The following is a 13495-nucleotide window of genomic DNA, read 5'->3' on the forward strand; positions in this document are numbered from 1 at the left end:
CCAAGGAATTAATTTCCTTCATATTTGTAAAAGACCCTCTGCTCTCTCATCTACTTCTCAGCTTTCTGCACATAATTAGACAGCAGAAGCAATTGGTGAAAAGAGCGTTGGATTTTGGGTGAGTTATTTTGTTTCTACTGACTGCTTTATTTTTACACAGAAATTTAAATTACAGTTTTAACACACCTCACCCAAATCTAACTCTCTCTCCACATATTACATTTGCCCCACATTCAGTCCAACATGGTTTTTCCATTTCAGAAAAAAAAAAATGTAATTTGCGATCAGGCCTTAATTAGGTCCTATAAACTGTACAAAATGTTGGACAGGAGCAGAGAGCGTTGTGCATCTTTAGCTTTTTTCCATTTATGTGTACATAAACTTAATCAAGGATATGAACATTTTGCCTCCTAGTCAAGAAGAGATTACGCTGAATAATCTTTTTTATGTATTTGTTTTATTTTAACCCTTTTAACATACAAGTTACATTTTAATATTACAATTTAACATATTGTTCCCCAGGCATTTCTTTCTGTCCTTTCCCTTGAAAAGCCACAAGAAAGCACACAGTATATTTTCATGTTTTTGAAACCCAAAATATGTATTACATTAAGTCTTAGAATAGATTTGTCAAGTTGCTTCCACTTATGCAAATCTAGTCAAATTAGGCAATTCGTGCAAATGAATGATCATTTCTCCATGATGGAAATTACATGAACTGCATATTTTTTTTTGTTTTAGAATGCAATACACTTTAAGAATTTAACTTTACAAATGGAAACTGATCCTTTACTCCACAGTGCATGTTTTGCAGGTCTCCTTGCAGGTCTCCTCACAGAATCAAGTGAAATAATTAGCTCCACCTGTGGATCTTTTAAAATGTGTCAGTCAGTAATAAGTGCACCTGTCAGGGACCTGAAAAACATGTTCTGTTTGAGAACCACTGCTTTACTCCCCTTACTGTAATTCATCATAATGTGCTGCATAAAAGTTTGTTTTGTGAACCCTTTAAAATTTTCTATATTTCTGCTGAAATTGGGCCTAGAACTATCTCAGATTTTCAACCCTAAAAGCAGATAAAAAACAACCAAATCAACAAATAACAAAAAAAAAATAGATGTGCTCATTTTTTACGGAGGAAACTGCAACTTTTATGTTGGTGGGTTTCCTCCCATGAAGTGCTTGCTTGAGGTACTTCTATAATAATAAGGCCAGGACTGTTATGGGTGGTAATGTAGTGAACCGGCTGCTGATGCCCAGCAGTCCTTTCTGCCTCATGCAAACTAAGGCTTCACCTTTAATATACACTTCTACTGGTGTGCCGCCAGGTCTTAAAGTGGGACAAGGCTGCTGCGGGAGGCTAGGCACTGCAAAAGGAGGGTCTGGAGGAGCTGACCACACACCAACCCAGATATGTGATTCAGTATGGAACTACGGGTGAAACAACGGACAAGTTCTAACATAAGACCCAGAAATCCCTTAAATACAGGAGGTGCAACAATGCACAGGATCTTAAATGAGATACACAAAATACCTTCAATACAGGAGGTGCAACAAACAACAGAGATGACAAAATATAAAGATAATGAGAACTGGACACTTATCTTACCTATCTTAAGCAGGTAGGAACGAGCAGAACAGCCAGAGGAATCTCCAGAGCAGACAAGGAGTATGTTAAACACTGTGACTGGGCAGGCAATCAGGACACTATAATTGGGTCCCATGAGAAGGCTGAGCTGGGTTTTATTCGAAAAGGCCACCTCCACCGTACTGAACCCGGAAGTTTGCAGCTCATGGATAGATGTGCTGACATTTCCTTTTAAAATATTCTGTTATTATTCAGAATTTAATGATGGCAAGCTGTCCTGTGGAAGATGCCTCAAAACACGCCCAACCATGATAACAGCACCACCATGTTTCACAGATGGAATGCATTGTTCTCCTTTCTCCAAAGAGAATGCATCTCATTTAAGCTTCATAAAAAAAAACACTATTTTGGTGTCATCTGTCCAAAAACATTGGTCCAGTTGCCTTGTGATTTTAAGCAAACTGCAGAAAGGCAGCAATGTTCTTTTTGGAAAGCAGTGGCTTTCTTCTTGCAATCCTGCCATGCACACCATTGCTGTTCAGTGTCCTCCTGATGGTGTACTCATGAATATTAACATTAGATAATGTGAAAAGGGTCAACAGGTGCTTAAAGGTTACCTTGGGTCCCTTTGGGACCTTGCAAACTATTAGATGCCTTGCTCTTGGCATGATCTTTGTTGGTTGAGCAAGCCTGAGGAGGGTAATAATGGTTTGGAATTTTTTCCATTTGTACACAATCTGTCCGACTATTGATTGCTGGAGTGAAAACGCTTTAGAGAAGGTTTTGTAACCTTTTCAAGCAACAACAGCTCTTCTTTTGAGGTTCTCGGAAATCTCCTTTGTTCATGTCATAATACACTAACACAAACGGTAGGTAGCTGCAGGTTTGTCAGGCTGCTTAAGGGCCTAATGGTGCCCTGACCAGGACTGGCGGGCTTTACTTCTGGAACCTTTCCAGGGAATAGGATGTGTTCTGAATGAAGACTGGCCTCTCGACTTTCAATGTGGTCAAAAGGAGCGAAAGGAAAACTGTCTGGGTCATGGAGTTGTGGGCAGAAAGGCATTCTTAGAGGTGGCCGCTATCACCACTATTTTATCCAGTTCTGGTCTAAAAGGATATTGCCAGAGAATAGAAGGGCTTCCAGAGCTTTTATTGAATAATAATCCTTGTTCTGGGAGTATAGCTAAAGAGCTTGCATAATGGCCATGGAAATCTTTGAAGAGATTAAAGCCATATAAAGAGCAGCATCACTCAAATATATGGAGGCTTCTCTAATGAGATCTACAGAAGAAATCAGTTTGGACTGTCAAGTACCAGAATTGATATGTCCCATCAATTCATCTGCACAAAATTCAATAGCTTTAGCTACCTAGGCACAAGCTAATGCTGGATGGGCTGCCATACCAGCATTGATGAACATAGACTTCAAGAGATGTTCCAATTTTCAATCAGTGGGATCTTTAAGGGTCGCCACCGTAGGTATCGGTAGATTGGTCAACTTAACCAGAAAGGCCACGTGGGCATCAACCTGTGGAGGCATTTCCTCTGAACACTTGTTGAGGATGGGCCCCCTTATGATGCGAGAGGCCATGCTTACTTTTGTACACATTTTGGAAATATGACGGTCTCTCCCCCTTCTCATCCCCTCACCACTTCAGCTGAGTTGGAGTGTCCCCACAACACCCATGAAACACAAATTTGGGTGTAGGAGCAGCTCTATTGCTATAAGCAGCGCATGGATTATCATGGTGGTGGGGTAGCCCCTATGGCAGTGCTTTTCTACACCAGTCTTCAAGGCACATTAACTGCAGGTTTTAAGATAACCATACTTCAGCACAGGTGACTTAGCACCTTAGTGATTTTGATTAAACAATCTGCGCTCATGCATTGATATCCTTCAAACCTGGACTGTTAGTGCATCTTGAAGAAAAACTTCCCTAGGTAATACAGCTCTGCTTTGACTAAATGAGAAAAAGGGATACGAATATCCACAAAAAGGCTCTGGTGTGTGAGTTGATTTGGCTTATAAAGCAGCAGTCTGGAAAAGGGGGAGTCAACCCCAATATAATAATGAACAAAGGTAAAGAAGTGGTTGACTGCGCTAAACAATAAAAATTGATATAAACATTTGTAATATAATAATTAATTTGAGATGGTCAGGTGTATGGTGAAAGAAGGATTGTACAATTTATTAAAAAACTCTTACATGAATAAAATTGAAGACAAATAAAAATAACAATAAAAAATGACACTGATGATATAGTCACCCTTATATCAGTCAGAAAAGTCCAGTCCAATTGGTAGGTCCTGTATTTAGAATCCGTTAGTGAAATTGGATGGGTGGATCCACACCTGGAGATTTGGGTTCTCCTGTAATGTTGTGGCAAAGTGAGGGGCCAATTCACTTTGTCTTGGAATGATTTGCTCACAGCCGGATTGGATGTGGTACCAAATGGATGTTGAAGATGGCACTTGTGGGGAGCACTGGAACCTCTGCAATCTGAGCCGGGCTTTCTTAAGGGGGTGGCGTACCTCCAGATGTAACGGAGCCTCGGATAGATGTGTGGGTAGCCAGAGTATTTCACCCACTGTTGCTGTGGAGATGGTTAGTGATTATAGCAATTCCGCTGGGAGTAAAATTCTAATGGTAGAAACGGTGCTGGATCCAAATAAGGTAGCAAGGACCGTGGGTGCCAAATCTGTGGGGTGATCAGGTCATCTGTACTGCACCTACGCGTTTCGCCGCTCTCAGCAGCTTTTTCAAGGTGAATTGTATGGTATACTAGCAGGGTTTAAATACCCTGTATAATGGGGTTAATCACATACACGTGACCGTAATGATTAGAGAGACTTATTGATAATATTAATAAAACATGTATATATTCTATGGAAGGAGACAGACCTATTGCTGGCAAACTTTACAGATATTAAGAATATCAGAAATTACCTTAGAAACAGATGAAAAGTATCTCCGGTGTGGGGATCGCAAAGACGGAAGTACGGTGTTATCCGTGCTTCCGGTGTTTGACACGCAAGCTGTCGGAAGTCATTTGGCGCTTGTTTCCGTGTCTGTTGTTTTGCGCGTCATAGCCAGCGGTTACAGATTCCGTCTCGGACTTGTCCGAGGCGGAAGGTATTTCCATGTGGAACGCATGAGATGCAGAAACGATTATTTTATATATGGAACGCATGTTCCGGTTTCCATTATTTGTTTTTATTGGTAGCGATCCCCATATTGGTTTTACTTTATGTAAATAAGTACATCTGGAACACATGCTTATTGTGTATATATTATAGAAGCTTATTTTGTTTTAATTTTTATATTTTGTTTTTAAATAAACATTGGTTATACACTTTGGAGTTATGGTTTCTATAGTAACCTGAAAATACATATGGCTACAGAAAAAAAGAACTACATATATAATAAGCTCAAATGTATTTCTAAACTGTACAAATTATACACAGAATTGTGTCAGAACAAATGACGGTATATAGAGATGTTGCTCAAACAGTACATGTAGATATATATACACATATTGACAAATTTTTCAGATTACATGAAAATATCTATCTATAATGTATAACTTTATGAGAGGATACAATAAAATTGTTCTACGTGACTATATGTACATAATTGTTGTTTAAGTCTTCTCAAGAATGAGAGATACTGTACTAAAATTCATGGGTAATACAAAAAAGGGGGGGACTTAGCTGATAACATAAGGGACAAATACAAAAATTTCATTTAAAGGATCACTTTTCAGTAGATCCTGACAGGGGTGTATATGTCTAATGATTTTTTATTTTCTGTTTTTCATTTTTTATGTAATAAAGAGCTTTTCTGTTTTGTAACTTTTCAAGCAGGGGGCTCAGATGATTGCATTTAGTTCGATGGCCTCATTCAGACCATCTGGATGGACTGACTGCATTTTGAACATCCAATATACCTCCTGCTTGCAAAGTTTCTTGAACCGGTCTCCCCCCCTGATGGTATGGGGGATGCGTTCTATGCCTATCAGACTAATTTCCTTTGGATTTTCCTTATGTTTTTCAGAAAAGTGTCGAGGGACACTATGTGAGGAAATTTGTTTAAGGATATTACGTCTGTGTTCACAGAATCTAATTTTTAATTTCCTGGTTCCATATTTGAGGCCGCAGGGGCATGTTAACATGTATATAGTAAAGTCGGAGTTACAATTTATATAATTTTTTATTTGATGTACGGTCCCATCATTGTCTGTTATTTGTGTGATTGGTTTGTGAGGGATATATGCACAGGTTATGCATCTGGTGTTCCCGCATCTAAAAAACCCTTTAGGGGAGGGATTGAGCCACATGTCAGGGGTTTCCTTTTTAATATTCCGTTCTTCAGTTTTTGTAATGAAACTAGGTGCCAAGGAGCTTTTTAAGGTTTTGTTTCTTTTGAAAACAAACGTGGGTTTTTCTGGTAGTAGGCCTGAAAGGAGGGGATCTTGTTTGAGTATATTATAATTTTTTCTTATTATTTTCTGAATTTTTGAAGAATGGTTATTGTATGTTGATACAAAAGCCTTCTGGTATTTATTTAGTTGATTATTGATGCCAAGAGTTTTTTGAAGCTGACAAGGGGAAGTTGTGGTGATTTTTTCTCAAGAATTTTCTTTCTATCTGGTGATCTAACTTCTTTGAGTGCTTTTTCAAGCAAAGTTTTGGGATATCCTCGGGATAAGGGATAAGGGAAATCCAAAGGAAATTAGTCTGATAGGCATAGAACGCATTCCCCATACCATCAGGGGGGGGAGACCGGTTCAAGAAACTTTGCAAGCAGGAGGTATATTGGATGTTCAAAATGCAGTCAGTCCATCCAGATGGTCTGAATGAGGCCATCGAACTAAATGCAATCATCTGAGCCCCCTGCTTGAAAAGTTACAAAACAGAAAAGCTCTTTATTACATAAAAAATAAAAAACAGAAAATAAAAAATAAAAAATCATTAGACATATACACCCCTGTCAGGATCTACTGAAAAGTGATCCTTTAAATGAAATTTTTGTATTTGTCCCTTATGTTATCAGCTAAGACCCCCCCCTTTTTTGTATTACCCATGAATTTTAGTATCTCTCATTCTTGAGAAGACTTAAACAACAATTATGTACATATAGTCACGTAGAACAATTTTATTGTATCCTCTAATAAAGTTATACATTATAGATAGATATTTTCATGTAATCTGAAAAATTCGTCAATATGTGTATATATATCTACATGTACTGTTTGAGCAACATCTCTATATACCGTCATTTGTTCTGACACAATTCTGTGTATAATTTGTACAGTTTAGAAATACATTTGAGCTTATTATATATGTAGTTCTTTTTTTCTGTAGCCATATGTATTTTCAGGTTACTATAGAAACCATAACTCCAAAGTGTATAACCAATGTTTATTTAGAAACAAAATATAAAAATTAAAACAAAATAAGCTTCTATAATATATACACAATAAGCATGTGTTCCAGATGTACTTATTTACATAAAGTAAAACCAATATGGGGATCGCTACCAATAAAAACAAATAATGGAAACCGGAACATGCGTTCCATATATAAAATAATCGTTTCCGCATCTCATGCGTTCCACATGGAAATACCTTCCGCCTCGGACAAGTCCGAGACGGAATCTGTAACCCCTGGCTATGACGCGCAAAACAACAGACACGGAAACAAGCGCCAAATGACTTCCGGCAGCTTGCGTGTCAAACACCGGAAGCACGGATAACACCGTACTTCCGTCTTTGCGATCCCCACATCGGAGATACTTTTTATCTGTTTCTAAAGGTAATTTCTGATATTCTTAATATCTGTAAAGTTTGCCAGCAATAGGTCTGTCTCCTTCCATAGAATATATAGATATTTTATTAATATTATCAATAAGTCTCTCTAATCATTATGAGATTAACCCCATTATACAGGGCATTTAAACCCTGCTAGTATACCATACAAGTCACCTTGAAAAAGCTGCTGAGAGCGGCGAAACGCGTAGGTGCAGTACAGATGACCTGATCACCCCACAGATTTGGCACCCACGGTCCTTGCTACCTTATTTGGATCCAGCACCGTTTCTACCATTAGAATTTTACTCCCAGCGGAATTGCTATAATCACTAACCATCTCCACAGCAACAGTGGGTGAAATACTCTGGCTACCCACACATCTATCCGAGGCTCCGTTACATCTGAAGGTACGCCACCCCCTTAAGAAAGCCCGGCTCAGATTGCAGAGGTTCCAGTGCTCCCCACAAGTGCCATCTTCAACATCCATTTGGTACCTCATCCAATCCGGCTGTGAGCAAATCATTCCAAGACAAAGTGAATATGCCCCTCACTTTGCCACAACATTACAGGAGAACCCAAATCTCCAGGTGTGGATCCACCCATCCAATTCCACTAACGGATTCTAAATACAGGACCTACCAATTGGACTGGACTTTTCTGACCGATCTAAGGGTGACTATATCATCAGTGTCATTTTTTATTGTTATTTTTATTTGTCTTCAATTTTATTCATGTAAGAGTTTTTTAATAAATTGTACAATCCTTCTTTCACCATACACCTGACTATCTCAAATTGACTATTATATTACAAATGTTTATATCACTTTTTATTGTTTAGCGCAGTCAACCACTTCTTTTCCTTTGTTCATTTGACTAAATGAGGGCTGGTTAGTACTAGCAGTGGGACCCCACACTGCTGATTTCTTGGCTCTAGTCCCATCAGGTGCCGATCGACATCCTGACAGTAGTAATCCTGACTTACAGGGGCAATTCTCCCTCATGGGGTCCATGACCCCCATAGAGGGAGAATAGAACCTGAAGAGAGCACAGCGAGTCAAAGAGCCAAAAAGGGGCTTCAAAGCACAGCCCCCGTCAGAGAACCGGCAGTCAGGATTCCGATGGTGGTATGCTGACCGCTGGAATCAAGACTGTTGGGCCGCTATACTACACCCAGTCCCATCAGCCCTACCTGGCCTTTATAGTTTTGCCAAGTATAAGGAATTGTATAACTAATTGTATCCATGATTATACCAATACAATAAAAGGAAATCCGTGCAATCATTATATGTAAATTACATTAAAGAAAACCTTAAACAATATTAAGACATTCATTTGAATGACTGAAGGAGGCTGAATGCAAGTTGAACCAGAAACACTTGAGGAGTACCATTATGAAAAAACAGTCACCAGAAAACTGCTAAACCATGTAAGAATATTTAAACAGCCCAATACATAATTATTATTTACAGTTTCTTATATAGCACAGCATATTCCATTGTGCTTTACAATTGAAGATAACAGTGATTAAACAAACTGGGTAGAAACAAACAAACAGACAGAGGTAGGAGGGCCCTGCTCGCAAGCTTACAATCTATAGGGATAATTGAAGGGATACATGAGGATAGAACTCCATAGCATGGCAATTCCACCAGAATAATAAAGACGGGATCCTGACAGGATGCAATTAGATATGAATGCTACTCGAGGTTGTGTGGGGGTTCCTGAATATGATAGGCTTGCCTGAAGAGGTGAGTTTTCAGGGAACACTTGAAAGTTTGAATGCTAGAGGAGAGTCTTAATGTGCGTGGAAGGGCATTCCATATGGTGGGTGCTGCCCGACAAAAATAATGAAAGTGTAAGTGGGAGCGAGTAATGAGTGTGGATGAGACACACAGATCTTGTGCAGAGCGGAGAGGTCGGGTGGGGATACATTTTGAGATAAGCGGTGTACTCAGAGTAATGGCTTTGTATGTAAGTAGAAGTATTGTATATTAAATGCGGGTACTATACAGGCAACCAATGTAGGTACTGACAGAGCAGATCAGTAGACAAATGTGAGCTTGTGGAGTAGGATTAATTGTTGTGTTCTCAACAGTGATAGAGATATCAGGTTGGTAACTACTCTTGGCTGGTGGGAATATAATGAATTCTGTTTTGGATATGTTGAGTTTGAGGTGGTGAGAAGACATCCAAGATGAAATGGCAGAAAGACATTCAGAGACACGGAGCAATACTGATGGTGACAATTCCGGGGAGGATAGATACATTTGAGTATCATCAGTGTACAGATGATACTGAAATCCAACAGAGTTGATTAGTTTGCAAAAGAGAGGAGGTATAGCTTGAGAAAATAAGACAACCTAAGACTGAGCCTTGTGGTACTCCAACTGACAGAGGTAGTTAGGAGGAGGAAGAATAAGAGAAGCGAATACTGAAAGAGCTTAATAGGTAGGTAGGAAGAGAACCAATAAAGGGCTGTGTTCTGAAGACCTAGGGATTGTAGTGTTTGAATGATACATTCCTCCAAACATGACCTTCTCCTGGAGGGACACTCTACTCTGTTTCTGGATGCCCCTTTTAATTTATGAATGCCATCACCTGTTTGAACAAGTTAACTAATAAGAAATGTGTTATAACACAGGTGATAGTAATCATAAATTAAGAGGGAAGTCCAGGAACAGAGTATTCTGGAGAGGGTCATGTTGGGAGGTATGCAATACCAATCTAGTATAAAAATATAAGGTACTTGTGTATGATCACGGCGCCCCCGATGTTGGTCGTGCAATGTTTTTATTGCATCGCATGCCATACACCCGATGGCATGCGATGCAATTTTACACCACTATTCGATTAAAAATTTTACAAGCACCCTAATGGGTGGTTTTAAGCACCCTAATGGGTGCTTACAATGTAAAATGCACCCCCACGCCACCCCCCACTATAAACGTGAACCCGAAGCGTGGCGAGCGCAGCGAGCCCGCGAGGGGCTGCAGTACGCACCCTACGACTTTTTCATACCCCCACTATCCACGTCGGCGTGGAGTTGATTTTATATAGTGTGGCGAGCGCAGCGAGCCACCGAGCCCGAAGCGTGGTGAGCGCAGCGAGCCCCGCGAGAGGACGCATATACCTGGGAAGTTATGCGCGTCCGCTCGCCACGCTTCGCGCTCGCCACACTTTATAGAATCAACTCCACGCCGACGTGGATAGTGGGGGTATGAAAAGGTCGTAGGACGCGTACCGCTGCTGTCGCCACGCTTTGGGTTCACGTTTATTGTATGCCATATACAATGTCATACAATTTTAAAATTGTATGCCATTGTACAACATCACGCAATATCGCATCGCATATCATCGTATGTCTTATGGTATGCGATGCGATGGGCGCCGTGATAATACACAAGTACCAAATATAACTATTTCCTAGAGCAGCGGTTCCCAAACGGTGTGCCACGGCACCATGGGGTGCATCAGGACACTTGAATGGGTGCCTTGGATTGGTGGTACAGGACCAATTAAAGTACGTGGACAAACAGAAACAAATATTGCCCCTAGCCACATTTAAACCGAAGCATGACTTATAAAAGCAATTTGCCTTAGGGGGGCCATGAAAAAAAGATTCTGATACTCTAGGGTGCTGAGATTCAAAAAAGGTTCGGAATCACTGTCCTACAGAAACTCTTCATATAAAATGAGCACAAAGGTTTACATTTGGCTGATTCATTATTAGCGAAACTTATTATTTTAGGTACTTGTGTAGTTTAATGGCAGCAACCTAAGCTACGTTGTCAGTGTAGCCCAATGGCTGCCTAGCATAGTCAGCGTAGTGTCTCTGCTGCAGCCCTGCGTAGTTAGCATAGTCAGCGTAGTGTTTCCGCGGCAGCCCTAGTCAATGTACTGTCCCAGCAAGCTGCAGCTCTGTCCCTGGTGTCTCTGGCAAGCCTAGAGAGCGCCTCTTCCACAGCAACGGTAACAGCGAGATCCCCTGCACAGGCGGATGCTGGCAGAGAGGTGATCATGCGGGCACCAGCAGAGAGGCGCTCCATCTGCTTGAGATGCACAAGTGTCTCAGAGGCATCTCAGTAATTCTTGCGGCAGGGTACGGCAACCCTGCCCATGTCCGCTTCACGCATTACGCATCCTCCCGACCTGTTCATACACACACTATCCACATCGGTGTGGAGTTGATTTTATAAAGTCTAGCGAGCCACCAAGCCCGAAGCATGGCAAGCGCAGCAGAATACTTGACGTGTATTCTGCATCCGCTCGCCATGCTTCGGGCTCTGTGGCTTGTGATGCTTGCCAGACTTTATAAGATCAACTCCACGCCCATGTGGACAGTGGGGGTATGAACAGGTTGTAACGCGTCCACTCGCCATGCTTTAGGATGGCGTGGATAGTGGGGGTGTTTAAAGAAAACATTTACACCTGGCATATCATACATCTGAAACAGTAATGATGACATGTGTTAACTGGTAACTGGATTTTAGTGAACAAAGTAGAAAAAAAAAACAATGTTCAAGAATATCAAATAACAAGTCCAAGAAACTATAAAAACAGTAATTCTTCACTTTCTGCATTCCGTTCAAATGCAGCTGATGATGGACGCAGCTGTGCCTGCATTTGTGTCGGCCGTTGGGACCAGAGTTAGTGCATGTAAAATGCGCAGGAAAGCATTCTCTGCACCAAGGGTTTTGTGCCAAATATACTCCTGCAGGTAGGAGTCAAGGTATTGGCGCACAGTGCCCCTCTGTCTCTTGTTCCTCCACTTGAATGACCTCCAGAGCCTTTCAATGTTTTGGGTATCAACCCCAGTGTCTGGATCCAGGAAATTGTAGCGGTGGTTGACGCACGCATGATGGTACCCCACCTGCTCAAGTTGTTGAGTGCTGTACCCGCGCCAACAGTCAGAGTATATGGTGGTACCCGGTTCAATATGCGTCTGGATGGCGGACATCAGGGTGCTGGAATCACGGCTGGCCACAGGTGTTACGAAACATTCACCTGTCTCACAGGATATGCTACCAAACAGCCACTGCTGAGGCAGGACGCGTCCAACATGATTTTTTTCGCTGGACAAATAATCTTTCATCCACCTCAACAATTTTGCCAGGGCCGCAAATCCTGCGTTGGGGCTGTAACATAAAATCCAGGGAACATGACTCCTGCATAATGTTGTTATAAAACACAGCGTTTTTTGGGGGAAATCATGAGTCTCATTGGATGCCCATTGACACAGGCTGTGTCTCTGGCAGCAAGAGGTGGCATTGTAAAAACTCCACCGACAGGTTGAAGATGGTTAATGCTTTGGCAGCCATAACTTACACAATGAAATTAGTGGTGACAGAATGCTGACTGACTACGCTAATTATGTAAGCTCCGGCTATTCACGCTGTGGTATGCTGATTCTGACAGAGATGCTGACTACGCTGGCCACGTGAACACTATGCTGATTCTGACAGGGCCGCTAGACTGATTACGCGGTACTTGTTTCCTAGCACGGCCACAATCGCGGGCATCGGGTGTAATTTTTAGTGGTCTGCGACACGACCGACGCGATGCCCCCGATTTCCCATTGAAATAAGTCAAAACCGCGTCGGTCGCGTCGCAGGCGGCTAAAAAAGGCTTAAATGGTCCAGACGCGATGGCCCCGATTTCCCATAGAAAACAATGTTAAATGGCTCAATTTACCCGCGATGCCCCCGATTTCCCATAGGAAACAATGTTAAATGCCTCAATTTACCCAAATCATCATAGGGAACAATAGTAAATGGGCCAGAAACCCCCAAAAACACCCCTGAACAGTAAAATGTCCCCCCAAAAGTAGTTTACGCCACCCCACGATCAACGTGAACCCGAAGCGTGGCGAGCGCAGCGAGCCCGCGAGGGGCGGCGGTACGCGTCCTCCGACCTTTTCATACCCCCACTATCCACGTCGGCGTGGAGTTGAGAATAGAATAGTGTGGCGAGCGCAGTGAGCCACCGAGCCCGAAGCGTGGCGAGCGCAGCGAGCCCAGCGAGGATACCTTCACAGGTAAACGCGTCCCTTCGCGGGCTTCACAGGTATCCGCGTGCGCTCGCCACGCTTCGGGCTCGG

At 41.9% G+C, this 13495-nt stretch overlaps 1 long non-coding RNA gene across 1 annotated transcript in view; it reads left to right on the forward strand.

Annotated features, from left to right (window-relative positions):
- The window catches only part of LOC146064147 (uncharacterized), a 338403-nt gene that overhangs the window by 85517 nt on the left and 239391 nt on the right, over window positions 1-13495 (forward strand). The window lies entirely within an intron of this gene.

This window comes from Crinia signifera, chromosome 3, assembly GCF_055691185.1.
Source record: "Crinia signifera chromosome 3, ASM5569118v1, whole genome shotgun sequence".
NCBI lineage: Eukaryota > Metazoa > Chordata > Amphibia > Anura > Myobatrachidae > Crinia > Crinia signifera.